This window comes from Sus scrofa, chromosome 15, assembly GCF_054392235.1.
Source record: "Sus scrofa isolate SSC_HxYL_T2T_F1_AM1 chromosome 15, Sscrofa_HxYL_maternal_Yorkshire_Landrace_v2.0, whole genome shotgun sequence".
Lineage (NCBI taxonomy): Eukaryota > Metazoa > Chordata > Mammalia > Artiodactyla > Suidae > Sus > Sus scrofa.
This window is the reverse complement of record NC_139397.1, coordinates 76,133,944-76,158,280: the sequence shown is the minus strand read 5'-3', so window position 1 is coordinate 76,158,280 and position 24,337 is coordinate 76,133,944. Positions and strand designations below refer to the sequence as shown.

Genomic DNA, 24,337 nt, shown 5'->3' with positions numbered 1-24,337 from the left:
GTGGCATAGGCTGGCAGCAACAGCTCCAATTCAACCCTTAGCCTGGAAACCTCCATATGCCGTGGGTGTGGCCCTAAAAAGACAAAAACAAAAAACACACAAAAACATTCCTTTTATCCTATTCATCTATATTTTGGCCAAGGAGGAGAAAAACCTAGAAGTCAGTCCCTTTTGGTAAAAATGCTTTATATTATTTTGCATAGTATTTTACGTGATCCTTGTGATGTTTCTGTAGCCAAGATAAGATGACTGTATTTTATCCATATTTAATGGATAGGAAATAGTAACAGGATAAATCCAGTGACTTGTTCCCTCGTTTATGTGTTTGATCATTGACGTTGATAATTAAATGGAGATCTTTTGATTCCCACTTTGTGGCTCTTTTGTTGGATTATACAAACCTGTTTGCTGATGATTGTTCATGTAAACAATCCAATTATCCAGCATTGCATTTGATTAACAGAACAAGTATAATTTGTTATCATATTTTCAAATATTATTATTCAAATGATTAGGTATCTAAAGTGTTTTAATGATCCTACAAGAGTGGTAATCTTGAAATCAGAGTATTTATTTCAAAAATTTAGTGAAAAACAAAGGCAGAATTATTAGAATGAATCCACTAGTCTTTTCATTTCTGTGATCCTTTAAAAAGTTTTGGAAAGGCTCTGATTCTGGCTCTGCTGTTTTCATCCTTAATGCTTACCTCTGAATAATGTGCAGACTCCAGAGAGACAGATATTCAAGTGCATTTCCAAGACCTTGCAGAATAAAAGTGTGAGGGACTGCTTTGTGAAGGCTTTCCTACTGTCTAGTATAAAATGGTATTGGGACTACCTCAAATAGATTTCCCTGCAGGACACATGGTTAGGAGGCAACTCACAGCACATCAGAGACAGGCCAGGCCCAAACATGAAATAGATGCCGTGGCTTTGTTATGAATATGACAGACTTCAGGGTCAACTCTCCTGTGAAGAGGGAATGCACACTGTTTTTCAAAGGAGCTCTAAGACATGCTAGGAAACCTAACACTTGTGTGGGTGTTTTTTCCCTCTTGCTTATAAATTCTGCCTGGTAGAAATACACTTAAAAAACAAGCAAACAAAGGAAGCACATTTTAACACTGTGAAACTATTAAGCACTACTAACACCATTAAATTGGCAGTGAATATATTAAGAATGCCTAACCAAACAAATATGCTTAAAAAATTATTTGGGCAACAATTCCTAAAAGTAGATTTTTTTCCACTCTCAAATGACTGGGAATTCATTTAAGTAAGAAACAGCAGTCAAGTAGAGTAGTATGAAGTAGGATTATAGAGTGGTTAAGGATCAAGGCTTAGGAACAAGACCAAGGCAATCAGCCTCTAATACTTCCTAAGTCTGGTACATTGAGTATCTGTTTCCTCATCTTTGTAATAGAGATATATCACTCTCTATACTATGGTCCAAATTAAATAAGATAAACCCTGGCAAGTCTCCAGCAGAGTTGGAGGAAGGATCAATTATTAGCTATTGCTGACTCATTACTATTAACATGAAGATACTGGGTAAATAGAAAGTCCTCACAAGTTAAGTGACCTCAGAAATACCAGTTTGGTGAAGAGAACACCAATTCTGAGCCTGTTGGAACTAGATTAGGGAGCCAGCTCCGCTGATTTATTTTCTTTCTTTTCCTTCCTTCCTTCCTTTCCTTTCCTTTCCCTTTCTCTTTCTTTCTTCCTTCCTTTCTTCCTTCCTTTCTTTCTTTCTTTCTTTTTCTTTTTTTTTCTTTCTTTCTTCTTTCTCTCTCTCTCTCCTTCCTTCCTGCTTTCTTTCTCTTTCTTTCTTTTTCTTTCTTTCCTTCCTTTTTTCTTTCTCTTTCTTTCTTTTCTTTCTCTCTCTCTCGCTCGCTCATCTGCCCACCCGCCTGCCTGCCTGCCTGCTTGCTTGCCTGCTTGCTTTTGCTCTCTCTTTTTTGACACACCCATGGCATGTGGAAGTTCCTGGGCCAGGGATAGAACCTGCCCCACAGCAGCAACCTAAGCCACTGCAGTAACAATGCCGGATCCTTAACCTGCTGCTCCACAGGAGAACTTCTCCAGTGATTTCTGACTATATGATTTTACCACTGTACTTAGTCTCTTCATGGCCTAAGTTGCTTCCTCTAAATAAGAATAATACCTACTTCTGAGAGCTGTGGAGAATATAAGGTCACATTTGCCAAGTACCTTACTGTAGTACTTGGCTAGTCCCTTTTGCCTTTATTGGTAATCTATGGCTACAACCTCTGTCCATCATTTCAGTTGGACAGAATTGAAGACTACACATTTCTCTTCCATGTATCTTGTCTGAGAATATAACCTCTTAATTCTATTAGCTTCAATACTATCAACAAAGTTAAGAACAAACAAAATATGTAGGCAACTGATTGGCATGGAGATATCAAACTTGACAATAATTGGTTAAACCACTGAAAGATGAATGACTTAAAAAGTAGAAAAGATACAGAAAAAAATGACAAAAAATAATTGCAGGTTTGACTACATAAAACTTTAAAAATCAGATCTTTAAAATACCCATTACCAAAATAAGAACAAAAAGGACATTTGGAATAAACTGTTATATTGATAACAAATGTGAGAAATTATGGGTTATTATCTTTGTATAGTATGTGCTCACATAAAATTTCTAAATACACTAAGGCTCTGATAAAAAAAAATGAGCAAAAAGCAAGAATTGATTTTACAAAAGCGAAAGGGGAAATAAACATAAAGCAAACTTATTTTTTTTTCTTTTCTTTTTACAGGCACACCTGCAGCATATGGAAGTTCCTGGGGTAGGGGTTGAGTCAGAGCTGCAGCTCTTTGCCTATGTCTCAGCCAAGGCAACACTGGATCCAAGCCACATTTGTGCAATATGCTGCAATCTGTGGCAACACCAGATCCTTAACCCACTGAGTGAGGCCAGGGATTAAACTTGCATTCTCATGAACACTGTGTGTGGTTCTTAACCTGCTGACCCACAACAGGAACTCCAAAATTTTTATTAATCTGAGTATATGGACTAAACTAATTAGATAGGATTAATAACCTGTTAATTATTTTAAAAATTAAATTAATAGTGATTACTGCTGGTGATAATGCCTAATAACATTCTAAGTTTCTAACATTGAGTTCGCCTTTCAAATTTTCTGGATGTGTTTATATTATTCTTATCTGTAACTTTTATAGTAAAACATTAGATATTAGATTAATAGGTTTGGAGTACAAGAATGAAACCATGAAATGTGCAGTTGGTTTTTGTGTACAACAATTATGTATTGTATCTTTTTTTGAGACTATTTCTAGAAACTCTAACTTGCACAGGTACTTGATCAGAGTCTAAGAGAATCTACACAGTAGGCAGTAAATGCATGGTATTCTATTTAAATGTGTTGAAAAAATAATGTCTGCTGTGAATATATTAAGACTGCAACTTTAGAAATTGGAAGAAGGTGGAAGTCTATGAGAAAATAGATAACTGACAAAGTAACTATCATTTTTTATATTTTCCTAGTATTTTTTTATTTTTGGGAAGCACTGTCATATACATGTCTTTCATTTAATCCATTTAATGATTCTATAAAATATATATTATTCCATTTTTAGAGATGAAGATGTTGAGCCTGAAAGAGGTTAAATAACTTCCTTATCCAAGCTCAGAAACCAGTAGACTACAACTACAATTCAGGGCATGGACCTGAATTTCCCAACTGAAGGATCTCTGCTTTCTACTATGTTGGCTTGGATATAAAAAGTATTCATATATGAGCTTCAATGATAAAGAATGAAGTATTATTGTTGATTATCACAGGGATTTTGGATGGAGGATAGGAGGTAAATAGAAAGTGAACACATATAAGTTCTTACTGTTTTGAGAACATTGGGATAAAAAGTCCTATTGATAGCTAAAGGAGTAAGACTGCAGTGAAGATTAGATGCGTTGTCAGGAAATGCTGACTTGAAAGTCCTTATAATAGAGACTGAGAATCTCCATTCCAGAGTTGATGGAGATCCCAGAAAACAATGATCTTCTTTAATTATTGGGAGTTTGTGGCTCTACTCTAGTACTTTTAAGTAGGTCTCAAAAGTGATTTGATGTTAAAACTATGCTTTGGGTCAAACATCATCTCTTTATTCTAGAACTGTGCTGTCCATAAAATTAAATTTAAATTAATTTACATTAAATAAAATTAGAAATGCAGTTCCTTAGTCATTCTAGATATATTTCAAGTGCTCAATAGACACAAATAGCTTTTAGCTACTATGTGGAACAGAATTATAGAATATTTTCATCATTGAAGAATATGTTATTGAGCAACAAATTTTACAACAGACTGACTGGCTACCTCTTTGTGTGTATGAATGTGCAGGGAGGGGGGGAAATCTTCAACTCAGGGAACTTTTTGGTGAGCTTAAATGCTTTCTGTGGGGTTTTTCTTGGTATCAGGGGACCATCTGTCTCATGCTCCAGATATTTGGGAATTACTTATGCACTTTCCACCTACTAAAGTTCAGGAAAAAGCAACAAAGAAGAATCATTCTCAATCAGTAATATGTACTGTTAACAGTAAAGTGCATACTTAATCTAAGGTTTCTTTTTTTTAAATGATTTTTATTTTTTCCATTATAGTTGGTTTACAGTGTTCTGTCAATTTTCTGCCGTACAGCAAAGTGACCCAGTTACACATACATAGATGAAAACTATTGCCTTATATAAAGTTTCTTTGAAGAGCCCTATTTCAGGAGAAATACAAAGGCTTCTCCTGGGAAATCCTACTCTTGTTGACTTAATCCCCCAAAGAGTGGGTCCTAAGACATTTCCAATTTGGAGCTAAGTTGTACGGTATGTGGGGTTTGGTTTTGGCAATGATTCCATATTACTCCAAGTCTTTCTATTTTTTCCATTTTTTTTTACCACAATATGCTGGGAGCCCAGAAATATCTTCCCATGGTCTTGAAGACCATCACCCAATCCTAGTGAATTCTTCCCAAAGTTGAAATTTATCCTGCCTCCTTTATCCCTCCATCAGCCAACAAAATATACCTTTCTAGAATTCTAGTCTCTTCAGGTAATTGCATTGATTAATTCTTGTCTGTGTAATTAATGATTAATGATGATGGCATAAGAGAAATACCCTAGAAAATAGAGTACTTGGATTTACTAGAGTGGATGGGAGTATTCCAAGACTGTATCATAGAAAGAACAAAAAATGGATTAAGAAAATCTGGGTTTGATTCTGCTTCCACCATCACTTAATTATGTAGCTACAGGCATAAGGTTTAACTATCTTGAGTTGCATTCTTCATATGAAAAATAGGGACAATAATACCTACAACACATGGCTTTTGTGAAGATTAAAGGGGATAATGGATTTGGATATAAAGCCATTCTAACAATTTTCCCCCATGATGTCAAGCTAATATCTTTGGGTTTTATATTATTCCTTGTGAAAGCATTTATGTCAGCTCAGGGCTGTTTTCTGCAGAAAAATTCAGATGTCTTTTAACACTGTCAGAGCATTATTTGTTAGTTTGAAGATAAAAGGATGACAATAACAGCAACATAATGGCATGTTAAAAGTCTCTGTCAGGCCAGTCAACAAGCAAGAACTATTTCTTGCTGTATAGTATGAGTTAATTTACTTTAAATTGTACAAATTTACACTATGTGATTATAGTTTTCAAAGTCTTTTGTCTTTTAAAAGCAGAAAATTTTAGATTTGAGGTTAATGTCACTGTCTAATAAAGAATTTGTAAAGATCACAGAGACAGGATGCATAAAACCTTTTTTAAGAAACATTCTATCAAGTAATAGGTCATAAGACTCACAAAGGGAAGAGAAAATAGAGTATATTTGGAGTCACATTCATATTTCTAAGCTACTAGGGTGCCACTCACAACTTTGAAATATTCTGTATATAAATAGACAAGTGACAGAATCACATGTCTTTTCAAAATACAAAATGTTCTCAGGGGTTCAGTTAGGTGCAGTAACAGCAATAAGACCAGCTACCTTCCTAAGCTTGAATAGCTCCTAAATTATTTTCAAAATATTTTCATAATCTACTATCTCATTTAAAGCAACAAAATCCCATAGGAAAACTCTTGTCTCTTTCTAATTATACCAGTAATTATAAGTGTATTTTTACTGAGCATGATGCTATAGTCACAATTTGGAATACCACATTCAAGATTACCTAGGGAGAGAGGACAAGATGGCGGAGGAGTAGGGGGACACGCTCGCCCTCTCCCACAAACACAACAAAAAAAGCACATCTACAGAAGAAATGACTCGCACAGAACAACAACCAATCGCTGGCAGAGGAACCTAATCTCCAATAACGGCAAGAAATTCGTGACATTATTGGGCAGAACGGGAGAAAAGAGGAGAGTGAGAGAAGGTGAATCCGAGCGGGACGGGCGCTCCCGAAAGGGAACTGCGGAGGGGAAAGGGATCCCGCACCCTGGAAAGTCACCTACCGGGCGAAAGATCAAACGAACCGGAGGAATCTCCAGATGCAGAGAAGAGTGTAGCAGTAAGTTGGAGTACGGAAAAACGATCAAGAACCCAACGGACCATCTGAACTACGGGCACAGTCACCAAAAATTGAGACGCCTGGGTGGGGGCTGGGCACCGAATCCTCGGCTCCAGAGGTTAGTCCCCGGGAAAGGGCCGGGGGACGCCTGGGTGGGGGCTGGGCACCGAGACCTCAGCTCTGAAGGTTGGTCCCCGAGAGGGGGCCGGGGACGCCTGGGTTGGGGCTGGGCACCGAGACCTCGCCTCCGAAGGTTAGTCCCCAAGAAAGGGCCGGGGGACGCCTGGGGGGGGGGCTGGGCACCGAGACCTCGGCTCCAGAGATTAGTCCCCGGGCTAGGGGGGCGGGGAAGAGCGGAAACTGCTTGGGAGGTCTCTAAACCATTTGACGGGGCAGAGACTGCCTGGGAGACTAGAAAACAAAGCTGTCGCAGAGGAAGGGAGCAATACTCTAGGGGCGGGGAAGTGGAAAGCCGCCTCAGAGGGAACCTGGGAGAAGAGCCTGGTCTGCGCCAGTGCTGGGGAGGGGAGAGAAGAAGGGGTGGGTCCCCATAGAATACCCCCCACGCCACAACAAGCTTACAGGCCCGCTAGCTAGCAGAAAGCTGTGCTTCCCAGTGCATTCCCTCCCCCCACCCCCACCACCCCCTACGCTCTCGCCGAACCTGGGGCTGCCTGCCATCCAGGAGGGCTGGCCTCAACAATTGCCTGAAGCCTACCACCGCAGGGGCTCTCCCTGCACAGGCCTGCTTGCCCTTTGGAGGGGCTACACTTCCACAGAGCAGCACCAAACACCACCAGCCCCCTAAAAAAGGCCTGCAGCCCAGAAAAGCTAGAACAAGCCTAGCCAGGCCGTGAATAGATCGACCTAATTCTCTGACGGTTTTTCTGAGACGGGCTCCCCCGGGGAGGAGCCTCTTGAGTCTCCAAGGGCCTTGCTACACGCCCAAAACCCTAGGGGGTGCTAAGACCTAGTGGACCAGCTGCATAGGACTGCCAGCTCCAGGCAGGACCCCCTGCAGCCCAGAAAAGCTGCAACAAGCCTGGCCGAATCGGGAAAAGATCTCAGACGGTCTTTCGGAGTCGGGCTGTCCTGGGGAGGAGCCTCTTGAGTCTCCAAGGGCCCTGCTACCCGCCCAAGACCCCAAGGGGTGCTGAGACCTAGTGGACCAGCTGCATAGGACTGCCAGCTCCAGGCAGGACCCCCTGCAGCCCAGAAAAGCTGCAACAAGCCTGGCCGAATCGGGAAAAGATCTCAGACGGTCTTTCTGAGTCGGGCTGTCCTGGGGAGGAGCCTCTTGAGCCTCCAAGGGCCCTGCTACCCGCCCAAGACCCCAGGGGGTGCTGAGACCTAGTGGACCAGCTGCATAGGACTGCCAGCTCCAGGCAGGACCCCCTGCAGCCCAGAAAAGCTGCAACAAGCCTGGCCGAATCGGGAAAAGATCTCAGACGGTCTTTCTGAGTCGGGCTGTCCTGGGGAGGAGCCTCTTGAGCCTCCAAGGGCCCTGCTACCCGCCCAAGACCCCAGGGGGTGCTGAGACCTAGTGGACCAGCTGCATAGGACTGCCAGCTCCAGGCAGGACCCCCTGCAGCCCAGAAAAGCTGCAACAAGCCTGGCCGAATCGGGAAAAGATCTCAGACGGTCTTTCTGAGTCGGGCTGTCCTGGGGAGGAGCCTCTTGAGCCTCCAAGGGCCCTGCTACCCGCCCAAGACCCCAGGGGGTGCTGAGACCTAGTGGACCAGCTGCATAGGACTGCCAGCTCCAGGCAGGACCCCCTGCAGCCCAGAAAAGCTGCAACAAGCCTGGCCGACTTGGGAAAAGATCCCAGACGGTCTTTCTGAGTCGGGCTGTCCTGGGGAGGAGCCTCTTGAGCCTCCAAGGGCCCTGCTACCCGCCCAAGACCCCAGGGGGTGCTGAGACCTAGTGGACCAGCTGCATAGGACTGCCAGCTCCAGGCAGGACCCCCTGCAGCCCAGAAAAGCTGCAACAAGCCTGGCCGACTTGGGAAAAGATCTCAGACGGTCTTTCTGAGTCGGGCTGTTCTGGGGAGGAGCCTCTTGAGTCTCCAAAGGCTCTGCTACCCGCCCAAGACCCCAAGGGGTGCTGAGACCTAGTGGACCAGCTGCATAGGACTGCCAGCTCCAGGCAGGACCCCCTGCAGCCCAGAAAAGCTGCAACAAGCCTGGTGGAATCGGGAAAAGATCTCAGACGGTCTTTCTGAGTCGGGCTGCCCTGGGGAGGAACCTCTTGAGTCTCCAAGGGCCCTGCTACCCACCCAAGACCCCAGGGGGTGCTGAGAACCAAGTGAAATCTGCTACCATCGTGGGGTGGACCTCCCAGTCCTGTCTGCCCTCAGGAAGCCCTCCTTTGCTTCAAAGAAACACTGTTAGTCCCATCAACACTCCAGAAAAGCCACACTGCCTCAAAAAAAGATTGACCAACAACGACAGCCCTCAGGAAATATTCCAGGGCAGTGACAAGGCAAACACTACCCGATAACAGAGAGTACAACTCCCTCAGGAGAAAGAAGACAACAAGCAAGATGAAGAAGCTGAGAAACCACCCCCAGTCAAACCAACAGGAGAACTCACCTAAAACAGTCAACAATGAAACTGATCTCTGCAGTCTGACAGACCTGGAGTTCAAAAGAGAAATAGTGAAAATACTGAAGGAATTAAGAGAAGATATGAACAGCAATGCAGATACCCTCAGAAAGGAGCTAGAAAATATAAGGAGGAGCCAAGAAAAACTAGAACATTCATTTGCAGAGATGCAAACTGAACTAGGGGCAGTAAAAACCAGAATGAATAATGCAGAAGAACGAATCAGTGATATGGAAGATAGAATAATGGAAATCACTCAATCTGGTCAACAGACAGAAAACCGAATCAAAAAACTGGAAAGCAATATAAGAGACCTATGGGATAATATAAAACGGGCCAATCTACGCATAATAGGAATTCCAGAAGGAGTAGAAAAAGATAAAGGAATGGAAAATATATTTGAAGAAATTATCGCTGGAAACTTCCCAAATCTAAAGGATACTGGATTCAAGATACAAGAAGCACAGAGGGCCCCAAACAAACTGAACCCAAACAGACCCACACCAAGACACATCATAATAAAAATGGCAAAAGTTAGTGATAAAGAGAGGATCCTAAAGGCAGCAAGAGAAAAACAGAATGTTACCTACAAGGGAACCCCCATAAGAATATCAGCTGATTTCTCTACAGAAACACTACAGGCCAGGAGGGAATGGCAAGAGATATTTAAAGTGCTCAAAGGAAAAAATATGCAACCTAGAATACTTTATCCAGCAAGAATATCATTTAAAATAGAAGGGGAAATAAAAATTTTTCCCAACAAACAAAAACTTAAAGAATACAGCAACACAAAACCCAGGTTAAAGGAAATATTGAAAGGGCTTCTCTAAACCAAAAAGAAAGGAAGGAAAGGGAAGAAAAAAGAAAAGAAAAAAAAAAAAAAAAGAAGAAGAAGAAGAAGAGGAAGAACTAGGACTGAGGAAGATACAATCAGAGAGCAGTCACTCAAATAAGCCAGCATACAGATTTAATCATGAACATGCTTCAAACAAAATAAAATTAAAAAGAAAAAAATAAAAGAGTCATCAAAACCATAAAATGTGGGCAAGGGATGTTAGGAGGTAAATAATCCTTTTTGTTTGTATGTATGTCTCTCTTCTTAATTTTAATATAATAATGAAGTGTTTGAACTTACAGGACCATCAGGCTAAAACACACAATTATGGGAAGGGGTTAGCATACTTAAAAAACAGGGCAACCACAAGCCAAAACCAAATATTGCATTTGCAAAAAATGAAAAAAAAAAATACACTCAAGCAGATAATAACAGGAGACCATCCAACCAAAAAAAAAAAAAAAAAGAAGAATGGAGAACCATAGAATCAACTGGAACACGAGGATCAAATGGCAATAAATAATCATCTATCAATTATCACCTTAAATGTCAATGGACTGAATGCCCCAATCAAAAGACACAGAATGGCTGAGTGGATAAAACGGCAAAAACCTTCAATATGCTGCCTACAAGAAACTCACCTTAGGACAAAAGATACATATAGATTGAAAGTGAAAGGCTGGGGAAAAGTATTTCATGCCAATAGACATGACAGAAAAGCAGGAGTTGCAACGCTCATATCAGACAAAATAGACTTTAAAACAAAAGACATAAAGAAAGACAAAGAAGGACACTATTTAATGATTAAGGGATCCATCCAAGGAGAGGATGTTACTATCATCAACATATATGCCCCAAACATAGGAGCAACCAGATACATACAACAAATATTAACAGACATAAAGGGAGATATTGATGAGAATACAATCATAGTAGGAGACCTAAATACCCCCCTCACATCAATGGACAGATCCTCTAGACAGAAAACCAATAAAGCAACAGAGATCCTAAAGGAAACAATAGAAAAGTTAGACTTAATTGATATCTTCAGGACACTACATCCAAAAAAATCAGAATACACATTCTTCTCAAATGCTCATGGAACATTCTCAAGAATCGACCACATATTGGGACATAAAGCGAATCTCAATAAATTTAGGAGCATAGAAATTATCTCAAGTATCTTCTCTGACCACAATGCCATGAAATTAGAAATCAACCATGGGAAAAGGAAAGAGAAAAAACCTACTCCATGGAGACTAAACAACATGCTACTAAAAAACCAATGGGTCAATGAGGAAATCAAGAAGGAAATTAAAAACTATCTTGAAACAAATGATAATGAAGACATAACCTCTCAAAATCTATGGGATGCTGCGAAAGCAGTGCTCAGAGGGAAATTTATAGCAATCCAGGCCTTTCTCAAAAAAGAAGAAAGATCCCAAATTGACAACTTAACCCTCCACCTAAATGAATTAGAAAAAGAAGAACAAAGAAGTCCTAAAGTCAGCAGAAGGAAGGAAATTGTAAAGATCAAAGAAGAAATCAATAAAATAGAGACTCAAAAAACAATAGAGAAAATTAATAAAACCAAGAGCTGGTTCTTTGAAAAGGTGAACAAAATTGATAAACCCCTGGCCAGACTCACTAAAAAGAGGAGAGAAAGAACCCAAATCACCAAAATTATAAATGAAAAAGGAGAAATCACAACGGATACAGCAGAAATACAAAAAACCATAAGAGAATACTATGAACAACTATATGGCAATAAGTTTGACAATCTGGAAGAAATGGACAATTTTCTAGAATCTTACAGCCTGCCAAAACTGAATCAAGCAGAAACAGACCAACTGAACAGACCAATCACTAGAAATGAAATTGAAGAGGTCATAAAATCACTCCCTACAAATAAAAGCCCAGGACCAGATGGCTTCACAGGTGAATTCTATCAAACATATAAAGAGGAATTGGTGCCCATCCTCCTTAAACTCTTTCAAAAGGTTGAAGAAGAAGGAATACTCCCAAAGACATTCTATGAGGCCACCATCACCCTCATTCCAAAACCAGGCAGAGATACCACCAAAAAAGAAAACTATCGCCCAATATCATTGATGAATATAGATGCAAAACTTCTCAACAAAATCTTAGCCAACCGAATCCAACAACATATCAAAAAAATTATACACCATGACCAGGTTGGGTTCATCCCAGGTTCACAAGGATGGTTCAACATACGCAAATCAATCAACATCATACACCACATTAACAAAAAAAAAGTCAAAAATCATATGATCATCTCAATAGATGCAGAAAAAGCATTTGACAAAGTTCAACATCCATTCATGATCAAGACCCTCGCCAAAGTGGGTATAGAGGGAACATTCCTGAATATAATCAAAGCCATTTATGATAAACCCACAGCAAATATAATCCTCAATGGGGAAAAACTGAAAGCCTTCTCACTCAAATCTGGAACAAGACAGGGATGCCCACTCTCACCACTGCTCTTCAACATAGTTTTGGAAGTCTTAGCCACAGCAATTAGACAAACAAAAGAAATCAAAGGCATCCATATAGGAAGAGAAGAGATCAAACTGTCACTGTATGCAGATGACATGATTCTATACCTAGAAAACCCTAAGGACTCAAACCCAAAACTCCTTGAACTGATTAATAAATTCAGCAAAGTGGCAGGATATAAGATTAACATTCAGAAGTCAATTGCATTTCAGTATACCAGCAATGAAGCATTAGAAAAGGAATACAAAAATACGATACCTTTTAAAATTGTACCTCACAAAATCAAATACCTCGGAATACACCTAACCAAAGAGGTAAAGGACCTATATGCCGAGAACTATAAAACCTTAATCAAAGAAATCAAAGAAGATGTAAAAAAATGGAAAGATATTCCATGTTCCTGGATTGGAAAAATCAATATTGTGAAAATGGCCATCCTACCCAAAGCAATCTACAGATTCAATGCAATCCCTATCAAATTACCCATGACATTTTTCACAGAACTAGAACAAACAATCCAAACATTTATATGGAACAACAAAAGACCCAGAATCGCCAAAGCAATCCTGAGAAACAAAAACCAAGCAGGAGGCATAACTCTCCCAGACTTCAAGAAATACTACAAAGCCACAGTCATCAAAACAGTGTGGTACTGGTATCAAAACAGACAGACAGACCAATGGAACAGAATAGAGAATCTGGAAATTAACCCTGACACCTATGGTCAATTAATCTTTGACAAGGGAGGCAAGAACATCAAATGGGAAAAGGAAAGTCTATTCAGCAAGCATTGCTGGGAAACCTGGACAGCTGTATGCAAAGCAATGAAACTAGAACACACCCTCACACCATGCACAAAAATAAACTCCAAATGGCTGAAAGACTTAAATATACGACAGGACACCATCAAACTCCTAGAAGAAAACATAGGCAAAACACTCTCTGACATCAACATCATGAATATTTTCTCAGGTCAGTCTCCCAAAGCAATAGAAACTAGAGCAAAAATAAACCCATGGGACCTCATCAAACTGAAAAGCTTTTGCACAGCAAAGGAAACCCAAAAGAAAACAAAAAGACAACTTACAGAATGGGAGAAAATAGTTTCAAATGATGCAACTGACAAGGGCTTAATCTCTAGAATATACAAGCAACTTATACAACTCAACAGCAAAAAAACCAATCAATCAATGGAAAAATGGGCAAAAGACCTGAATAGACATTTCTCCAAAGAAGATATACAGATGGCCAACAAACACATGAAAAAATGCTCAACATCGCTGATTATAAGAGAAATGCAAATCAAAACTACCATGAGATACCACCTCACACCAGTCAGAATGGCCATCATTAATAAATCCACAAATAACAAGTGCTGGAGGGGCTGTGGAGAAAAGGGAACCCTCCTGCACTGTTGGTGGGAATGTAAACTGGTACAGCCACTATGGAGAACAGTTTGGAGATACCTTAGAAATCTATACATAGAACTTCCATATGACCCTGCAATCCCACTCTTGGGCATCTATCCGGACAAAGCTCTACTTAAAAGAGACACATGCACCCGCATGTTCATTGCAGCACTATTCACAATAGCCAGGACATGGAAACAATCCAAATGTCCATCGACAGAGGATTGGATTCGGAAGATGTGGTATATATACACGATGGAATACTACTCAGCCATTAAAAAGGATGACATCATGCCATTTGCAGCAACATGGATGGAACTAGAGAATCTCATCCTGAGTGAAATGAGCCAGAAAGACAAAGACAAATACCATATGACATCACTTATAACTGGAATCTAATATCCAGCACAAATGAACATCTCCTCAGAAAAGAAAATCAATCATGGACTTGGAGAAGAGACTTGTGGTTGCCTGATGGGAGGGGGAGGGAGTGGGAGGGATCGGGAGCTTGGGCTTATCAGTCACAACGTAGAATAGATTTACAAGGAGATCCCGCTGAATAGCATTGAGAACTATGTCTAGATACTCATGTTGCAACAGAAGAAATGGTGGGGGGAAAAACTGTAATTGTAATGTATACATGTAAGGATAACCTGACCCCCTTGCTGTACAGTGGGAAAATAAAATAAAATTTAATAAAAAAAAAAAAAAAAAAAAAAAAAAAAAAAAGATTACCTAGGACTTCCAGGATATCATCATATGTAAAGTTATTCAAGTCAGAATGAAATTGGGCAGCTGCAACAAAGGGCATGCTGGGAAGGGTATGGTTGTGGTTTGTTGATTGACCTTATAAATTTCAAGGGTTAGGAATAAATATACTTTTTTAAAAAATGAAAAATATCATATTTTAATGTATCAGACCCATGAGATCACATTTTATTTGTACATTCTTCATAATAAATCTGCCTGTTAATCTGCTCAGAGGTTTGAAAATTTCTTGGAGTCAAGGAATATATCTTTTACCTTTTTACCCCTAGGTCCCAGAAAACTGCCTAATGTAATATATTAAAACCACTTACTTAAAATGAACAAGACAAAAAGACAATTCACAGAATGGAAGAACATCTTTGCAAACAAAGCAACTGACAAGGGTTTAATCTCCAAAATATACAAACATCTTCTACAGCTTTATACCAAAAAAGCCAAACAACCCATTTAAAAAATGGTCAGAAGACTAAATAGACATTTCTCCAGAGAAGACAGATGGTCAAAAAAAAAAGACATGAAAAAATGCTCAACATCACTAATTATTAGAGAAATGCCAATCAAAACTACAACAAGGTATCACTTCATATGAGTCAGACGGGCCATCATCAAAAAGTCTACAAACAATAAATGCCAGAGAAGATATGGAGAAAAGGGAACCCTCCTACACTGTTGGTGGGAATGTAAGCTAGTACAACCACTGTTGGTGGGAATGTAAGCGAGTATAGTATGGAGGTTCCCTAAAAACCTAAATATAGAACTACCATATGATCCAGAAATGCCATTCCTGGGCATCTCTCCTGAGAAAACCATAATTTGAAAAGATACATGTACCCCAATGCTCATTGCAGCACTATTTATAAGACATGGAAGCAACCTAAATATCCAAGAACAGAGGAATGGATAAAGACTGGGATCTTGGGGTAAATAGATGCAGAATGTTGCCTTTGGGATGGATTAGCAATGGAATTCTGCTGTGTAGCCCTGGGAACTCTGCCTAGTCACTTATGATGGAACATGTAGTATGGGAAAAAAGAATGTATACATGTAAGTGTAACTGGATCACCATGTTGTACAGTAGAAAAAAAATATATAAATAAAAGATTAAAAAAAAGATGTGGTATATATATACAATGGACTATTACTCAGCCATAAAAAGAATGAAATAATGCCATTTGCTACAACTTGGATGGACCTAGAAATTATACTAAATGAGGTAAGTCAGACAAAGTAAGACAACATATGAGATCATTAACATGTGGAATCTAATAGAAATGATATATTAGAACTTACAAAACAGAAACAGATTCAAAGATTTTAAAACCAAAACTATGTTTACCAAACATAGGGGAGGGGAGGGATAAATGTGGCAGGGTTGGGATTGATATATATACACTACTATATATAGAATAGATATGTACTGGGGACTTCCTATATAGCACGGGAAAATTTACTCAGTAGTATGTGGTAACTTATATGGGAAAAGAATATGAAAAAGAATGATTATATGTATATTTATGGCTAATTTACTTTGCCATGTGCTTGAAATTAACAAAGCTTTGTGGGTCGACTATACCTCAATAACATTAAAAAAAAAAATTCAGGGAGGCAGAGCAAGATGGCAGAGGAGTAAGAGGTCATGCACACCTTCTCCCACAAATGCATCAAAAAAAAACACATCTACATATAAAACTACCTGCACAGAACATCAACTGAATGCTGGCAGAAGAACTTAAACTTCCAAAAAAGGGCAAGAAACTCTTGACATAACTGAGTAGAACAAAAGAAAAAAGAGAAAAGGAATCAGGATGGGACTACCATTCACGAGAGGGAGCTGTGAAGGAGAAAATGAATCCACCTCCTGGGAAGCCACCTAACTGACAAAAGATTGGCTGAGTCAGGGTTACCTCGAAGTCATCAAGAAAAGTGCAGCAGCTGGACTGAGAACAGCAAAACAGAGTGAGAGCTGCACAGACCATCTGAACCACCTGCCCAGACATCACATCCTGAGATGCTCAGGCAGGGGCTGGGCACTGAGACTTAGGCTCCAGAAGTGAGTCCCAGGGAGAGAACTGGGGATGGCATGAGGGGCTAAGGAGCAGTGCACCACAGGCTAAGGAGGGGAACACCATGGCAAAGGGAACCTGGAGAAGGTCTGGACCTGCAGGAGAGGCAAGGCGCCATTGTTGGGGAGGGGAGAGAAGGAGGGTTTGGCCACCATAGGAAACTCCCTGCTCTAGAGCACATGCCTGTGGGCTTAGAGGGCAGGGCGGCTCTGCTGAGGCTATAGGCAGTGAGAAGCCTCTTGCTCCTTTAGGGGAGATTAGGTGCTTCTTGTGCAGGCTACTGGTGGCCGGGCACCTATTGTGTAGGCTAAGGGCATAAGGGGGCTAGGTGCAACGTGGTCCCTCTTGCACTATCCACAGGTGGCAGGGACAGACTGCAGCAGTCATCTCAGAGGCCAGAGGGAGGCATGGCTTGCCACCACTGGGGGCCTCTGAGTGGGCTTCACCAGGGACCCCAGTTACCTCAGGGGTTGGCAAAAAGGAAAAAAAGGGCATTGCAACCAAGCACCATACGCTATTCCTCTCACTCCCCTGGGAACACACCCAACCTGCAGCTACCACTGCCAAATGCTCTGGGTGACACCCAGACACTTGGTCACTGACCCTTTCCAAGACCCTACAACTAGGAGCAATTGGTGCAGCACCTCCTGCATGGGCTAAGTGGGACAGGGTGCTTCTTGCATGGTCTGCAGGAGGCAGGTGCAAACTGCTACAGTTATCCCTGATTCCAGAAGTGGGTGTGGCCCACTGCAACTAGAGATATCTGAAAAAAAAATCACTTTCAGCCCATCCATCTAAGGGGCACCACAGAGGAGGGCATTGTGACCAAACACCACCTATTGGTGCGAGAACACACCCACCATGCTGCTGCCATTGCCAAATGTTCCAGGCAGTACCCACATGCCTGATCTCTGTCACTTCCCAGGATCCTGCAACTAGGAGCATCCTTTACAATACCTCATATGTGGGCTAAGTGAGATGGGTTGCTTCATGCATGGTCTAAAGGTGGCAGGGGCAAACCACCACAGTTATCACTGACCCTAGAGATGGTCATGGCCTGCTCCCAATAGGGGTTCCTGAAGAGGCACCACCTACAGTTCTAATCACCTCAGAGTAGGGCACTGTAATCCAACACAAGCTATTGTTGCTCTCACTCCTCTGGGAACTCACACACCCTGCTGTTGCTACTGCCAAATGCTCTGGTCACCTTGAAGATCTGCCTAGAGCTTATGACAACTTCCCAGGACCCTGCAACTAGGAGTAGCCTGTGCCACCTTCCTGAAGGCCTTTGCTGCTATTGAGAGTCCAACAACCAGGCACTGACTGCTGGCCCTACCCATTGCCTCCTTCTTCCTGAAAATACACTGAGCATCCTGGGAACAACAGCCTGCTTACACCAAAGAAAGAGACAGCAAATATTCAAACTCCCACAACAAAAATAAATAGTAACCCCCCAAAAATACAAAGTGGTATTCTTGCATATAAGTACCCTTACAAGACCATAGTTTTGGCTTCCCCAAACTCAGAGAAAAAGAAAAACACAAGCAAGATGAAGAAGCATAGAAACCATTCCCAGTTAAAGCAACAGGAGAATTCACCTAAAGCAGTCAACAATGAAACAGACCTCTGCAGTCTGACAGACACTGAGTTCAAAAGGGAGATAGTGAAAATACTGAAGGAATAAATGGAGGATATTAAAGGAATGCAGATTCCTTTAGAAAGGAACTACATAATATAAGGAGGAGCCAAGAAAAACTAGAAAATTCATTTGCAGAGATGCAAAATGAGCTAAAGGCAATAATGAGAAGAATGAATAATGCAGAGAAATGAATTAGTGATGTGGAAGATAAAATAATGGAAATCACCCAATCAGGACAGCAGACAGAAAACCAAATGAAAAAAAAAAAAAACATGAAAGCAATATAAGAGACCTATGGGATAATATAAAGCGGGTCAATCTACACATAATAAGAATTCTAGAAGGAAGAGAAAAAGGGGATTGAAAATATATTTGAAGAAATTATGGCTGAAAACTTTCCAAATCAAAAGCATATTGATATCAAGATACAGGAAACACAGAGGGCCCCAAACAAGATGAACCAACAAGCCAACCCCAAGACATATTGTAATAAAAATGGCAAAAGTTAAAGAGAGGGTTCTAAAGGGAGCAAGAGAAAAGAAAACATTAATTATAAGGGAACCCCCATAAGGCTATCAGCTGATTTTGCTACAGAAGCACTACAGGACAGGAGGGAGTGGCAAGATATATTTAAACTGCTGAAAGGAAAAAAATCTGCAACCCAGAATACTCTATCCAGTGAGAATATAATTTATTTATTTATTTATTTTAATAATTTTTTTTATTTTCCCACTGTACAGCAAGGGGGTCAGGTTATCCTTACATGTATACATTATAATTACATTTTCCCCCCAGCCTTTGTTCTGTTGCAACATGAGTATCTAGACATAGTTCTCAATGCTATTCAGCAGGATCTCCTTGTAAATCTATTCTAAGTTGTGTCTGATAACCCCAAGCTCCCGATCCCTCCCACTCCCCCCGCCTCCCATCAGGCAGCCACAAGTCTCTTCTCCAAGTCCATGACTTTCTTTTCTGAGGAGATGTTAATTTGTGCTGGATATTAGATTCCAGTTATAAGTGATATCATATGGTATTTGTCTTTGTCTTTCTGGCTCATTTCACTCAGGAAATGAGATTCTCTAGTTCCATCCATGTTGCTGCAAATGGCATGATGTCATTCTTTTTTATGGCTGAGTAGTATTCCGTTGTGTATATATACCACCTCTTCCGAATCCAATCATCTGTCGATGGACATTTAGGTTGTTTCCATGTCCTGGCTATTGTGAATAGTGCTGCAATGAACATGCGGGTGCACGTGTCTCTTTTAAGTAGAGTTTTGTCTGGATAGATGCCCAAGAGTGGGATTGCGGGGTCATATGGAAGTTCTATGTATAGATTTCTAAGGTATCTCCAAACTGTTCTCCATAGTGGCAGTACCAGTTTACATTCCCACCAACAGGGCAGGAGGGTTCCCTTTTAGTGAGAATATAATTTAAAATAGAAGGGGAAATAAAGGATTTCTCCAACAAACAAAAGCTAAAAGAGTACAGCAATACTAAACCCATTCTAAAAGAAATATTGAAAGGGTTTCTCTCAAGTCAAAAAGAAAAAAAAAAAAGGTAAGAAAAAGTAGGATGGAGAAGACCACAATTGGAAAGCAATCACTTAAATAAGCCAGCATACAGATCTAAACATCAAGATGTTTAAAAAAAAAAAGATACCAAAATCATACAATGTGGGGAAGGAAAGTAAGAAAATATAGATACCTTTTTAATTTTAATGATATGTTTGAGACTGTATAACTATCAGGCTAAAACAAGCAGATATAGGAAGGCATTAACATACTTAAAAAACAGGGCAACCACAAATCAAAACCAAACATTACATTCACAAAAACTGAAAAGTACTCAAACATAAAATAAATGGAAACCATCCAACCAAAAAAGAGAAACAGAATCAACTGGAAAACAAGGTTTAAAACGGCAATAAATACATATCTATCAGTAATCACCTTAAATGTCAATGGACTTGATGCTCCAATCAAAAGACACGCATTGGCAGATTCGATAAAAAAGGAAAAACCTTCAGTCTGCTGTCTACAAGAGACTCACATTAGGGCAAAGGGCACAGATAGATTGAAAGCAAGGGAATAGGAAAAGATATTCCAAGTTCATGGACAAGAAAGGAAAGCAGGAGTTTCAATACTCATATCAGACAAAAGAGACTTCAAAACGAAGGCCATTAAAGACAAAGAAAGACACTATTTAATGGTAAAAGGATCCATTCAAGAAGAGGATATTACAATTGTCAATATATATGCCCCTAATATAGGAGAATCCAGATACCTAAAACAAATAATAACAGACATAAAAGGAGAAATGTATGGGAATACAATCATGGTAGGAGACTTTAACACTCCATTCACATCCATGGACAGATCCTCTAGATAGAAAATCGATAAGGCAACAGAAAATCCTAAAGGACAAAATAGAAAAGTTATACTTAATCAACACTTTCAAGACATTACATCCAAAAAAATCAGAATATACATTCTTCTCAAGTGCACATGGAACATTTTCAAGAATTGATCACATCATGGGGCACAAAGCTAACCTCAACAAATTTAAGAGTATAGAAATTATTTCAAGTATCTTCTCTGACCACAATGGCATGAAACTAGAAATCAACCATAGGAAAAGAAATGAGAAAAAACTGACTACATGGAGACTAAACAACATGCTACTAAAATCCAGTGGGTCAGTGAGGAAATAAAGGAAATTAAAAAATACCTCAAGACAATTAATAATGAAGACACATCCACTCAAAATCTATGGAATGCCACAAAAGCAGTGCTCAGAGGGAAATTCATAGCAATACAGGCCTTCCTCAAAAAAGAAGAAAAATCTTAAATCTACCACTTAGCCCACCACCTAAATGAATTAGAAAAAAGAGAACAAACAAAACCTAAAGTCAGCAGAATGAAGGAAATATAAAGATCAAAGAGAAAATCAATAAAATAGAGATTAAAAAAACAATTGAAGAAATCAATAAAACTAAGAGCTGGTTCTTTGAAAAAGTAAACAAAATTCACAAACCTCTGGCTAGATTCACCAAGAAGAGGAGAGAAAGAACCCAAGTAAACAAAATAAGAAATGAAAAAGAAGTCACAACAGATACTACAGAAATACAAAAAAAAAAAAAAGAATACTATGAACAATTGTATGCTAACAAATTTGAGAAACTAGAAGAAATGGACAACTTTCTAGAGACAGCCCACCAAAACGGAAACAAGAAGAAATAGATCAGCTGAACACACCTGATCACTAGATATGAAATTGAATATGTCATAAAAACACTCCCTACAAATAAAACTCCAGGACCAGATGGCTTCACAGGTGAATTCTATCAAACATATAAAGAGGAATTGGTGCCCATCCTCCTTAAACTTTTTCAAAAGTTTGAAAAAGAAAAAACACTAACAAAGATATTCTATGATGCCACCATCATGCTAATTCACAAACCAGACAAAGATACCACCAAAAAAGAAAACTATAGGCTGATATTTTTGATGAATGTAGAGGCAAAATTTCTCAACAAAATTTTAGCCATCCGAATCCAACAACATATAAAAAAGATCATACACCACGACCAGGTGGGATTCATCCCAGGTGCACAAGGATGGTTCAACATACACAAATCAATCAACTTCATACACTACATTAACAAAAGAAAAGTCAAAAACCACATGATCATCTCAATAGATGCAGAAAAACCATCTGACAAAGTCCAACATCCATTCATGATCAAAATTCTTACCAAAGTGGGTATAAAAGGAACATACATTAACATAATCAAAGCCATTTATGACAAACCCACAGCAAATATAATACTAAATGGAGAAAAGCTGAAAACCATCCCACTAATATCTGGAACAAGACAAGGATGCCTACACTCACCACTGTTATTCAACATAGTACTGGAATTCCTAGCCACAGCAATCAGACAAACAAAACAAAAGGCATCCAAATAGGAAGGGAAGAGGTAAAACTGTCACTGTATGCAGATGACATGATTCTGTATATAGAAAATCCTAAGGATTCAAACCCAAAATTGCTTGAACTGATCAACAAATTCAGCAAAGTAGCAGGATAGAAGATTAATATTCAGAAATCAGTTGCTTTTCCATATGCTAACAATGAAATATTAGAAAAGGAATACAAAAATACAATACCTTTTAAAATTGCACCCCAAAAAATCAAATACCTGGGTATACACTGGACCAAGGAGGTAAAAGACTTATATGTCAAGAACTGTAAAACACTAGTCAAGGAAATTAAAGGGTATTCAAAGAAATGGAAAGATATTCCATGCTCCTGGGTTGGAAAAATTAATATCATGAAAATGGCTACACCACCCAAAGGAATCTACAGAATGAATGCAATCCCTTTCGAATTGCCCATGACATTTTTCACAGAACTAGAACAAACAATCCAAAAATTTATATGGAACCACAAAAGACCCTGAATTGCCAAAGCAATTCTGAGGAACAAAAACCAAGCAGGAGGCTTAACTCTCTCAGACTTCAGGCAATATTAAAAAGCCACAGTCATCAAGACAGTGTGGTTCTGGTACCAAAACAGACAGACCAATGGAACAGAACAGAGAACCCAGAAATTGACCCAGACACCTATGTTCAATTAATCTTTGACAAAGGAGGGAAGAACATAAAATGGGAAAAAGAGAGTCTTTTCAGCAAGTATTGCTGGGAAACCTGGACAGCTGCATGCAAATCAATGAAACTAGAACACACCCTCACACCATGCACAAAAATGAACTAAAAACGGCTAGAAGCCTTAAATATAAGACAAGACACCATCAAACTCCTAGAAGAAAACATAGGCAAAACACTCTCTGACATCAACATCATGAATATTTTCTCAGGTCAGTCTCCCAAAACAACAGAAATAAAAGCAAAAATAAACCAATGGGACGTAATCAAACTGACAAGCTTTTACACAGCAAAGGAAACCCAAAAGAAAACAAAAAGACAACTTACAGAATGGGAGAAAATAGTTTCAAATGATGCAACTGACAAGGGCTTAATCTCTAGGATATACAAGCAACTTATACAACTCAACAGCAAAAAAGCCAACAACCCAATGGAAAAATGGGCAAAAGACTTGAATAGACATTTTTCCAAGGAAGATGGCCAAAAAGCACATGAAAAAATGCTCAGCATCACTGATTACTAGAGAAATCCAAATCAAACCTACCATGAGATACCATCTCACACCAGTAAGAATGGCCATCATTACTACGTCCACAAATTATAAATGATGGAGGATGTGTGGAGAAAAGTGAACCCTCCTACACTGTTGGTGGGAATTTAAGTTGGTATGACCACTATAGAGATCAGTATAGAGATACCTTAGAAATCCATATATAGAGTTACCATATGATCCAGCAATCCCACTCTTGGGCATATATCCAGACAAAACTTTCCTTAAAAAAGACACATGCACCCGCATGTTCATTGCAGCACTATTCACAATAGCCAAGAGATGGAAACAACCCAAATGTCCATTGACAGTTGATTGGATTAGGAAGCTGTGGTGTATATATACACAATGGAGTACTACTCAGCCATAAAAAATAACAAAATAATGCCATTTTCAGCAACATGGATGGAACTAGAGACTCTCCTACTGAGTGAAGTAAGTCAGAAAGAGAAAGACAAATACCACATGCTATCACTTATACCTGGAATCTAATATATGGCACAAATAAACCTTTCCACAGAAAAGAAAATCATGGACTTAGAGAACAGACCTGTGGTTGCCAAGGGGGAGGGGGAAGGAGTGGGGTGGTTGGGGAGTTTGGGGTTAATAGATACCAACTATTGCCTTTGTAATGGACTAGCAATGAGATCCTGCTGTGTAGCACTGGGAACTATGTCTAGTCACTTATGATGGAGCATAAAAATGTGAGAAAAAAGAATGCG

The 24,337-nt window shown here is 39.8% G+C and overlaps 1 protein-coding gene and 1 long non-coding RNA gene across 9 annotated transcripts in view; both read right to left on the bottom strand.

Moving 5' to 3' along the window:
- The window catches only part of GALNT13 (polypeptide N-acetylgalactosaminyltransferase 13), a 594,089-nt gene that overhangs the window by 129,547 nt on the left and 440,205 nt on the right, over positions 1 to 24,337 (bottom strand). The gene's annotated exons all lie outside the window — the stretch shown is intronic.
- Positions 4,455 to 18,052, bottom strand: LOC110257182 (uncharacterized). Its single transcript, XR_002339451.2, has 2 exons — positions 14,662 to 18,052; positions 4,455 to 6,220 (listed from the first exon to the last, which is right to left on the bottom strand). It is a non-coding gene; the product is annotated as an uncharacterized LOC110257182 (long non-coding RNA).